The following is a 651-nucleotide window of genomic DNA, read 5'->3' as shown; positions in this document are numbered from 1 at the left end:
GGGGGGGGGGGGGGGGGGGGGAACGGTGTATACAGAGGGTACCGTAATGTAGCGTGTAGCGCAGGGGATCACCTTCACTACAGTAGCAATCTCAATAGGGCTTATTTTCGGGGGAGGGCTTATTTTAGAGGAATCTTGCACAGTAAGGGGAGGGCTTATTTTCAGGATAGGCCTTATTATCGGGGAAACACGGGTAATTATATAAATAGTTTCCCCACTCCAGGGAAGCTCAAAAACCCCTGAGTCACCCTGTCAGAGGAAGACCAGCAGGAAAGGCCCACACACCCTTTTGCATCAGTGGGGAGTCTGAATATCAGCTAGTTTCCAGCTCTCCCTGAGTCTTCCTCCCCTCTCCCTGTAGCCCAAATCATCACCAGGGTCTGGGTCTAAGCTCCTTGGTCTCTTCCCCCAATGCCTAGTGCTACTAGACCTAGATAAGAACCCGATAAAACCCCATCAGATTTTAGTTGTCTAGGGTGAATGGTTGTGCCCATTCCTTCTAGGACCCCAGTGGGGTGCCCCAAATTCCCTACCAGTTCTAGCGGACCTCACCTGTTCTGTCTTCTTCCCTGGCTCCCCTTTGTTGCCTCACTAGAGCTGACTTGCTTTGCTAGCTTGAATTCTCCCCAGACCTTGGTGTTCTGAAGCTTC

This window comes from Petaurus breviceps, unplaced genomic scaffold (assembly GCF_028583685.1).
Source record: "Petaurus breviceps papuanus isolate PSGF00001 unplaced genomic scaffold, PetGlider_PUasm1.0 91041, whole genome shotgun sequence".
Taxonomy (NCBI): Eukaryota; Metazoa; Chordata; class Mammalia; order Diprotodontia; family Petauridae; genus Petaurus; species Petaurus breviceps.
The sequence above is the reverse complement of the archived record's forward strand: the minus strand, read 5'-3'. Positions refer to the sequence as shown.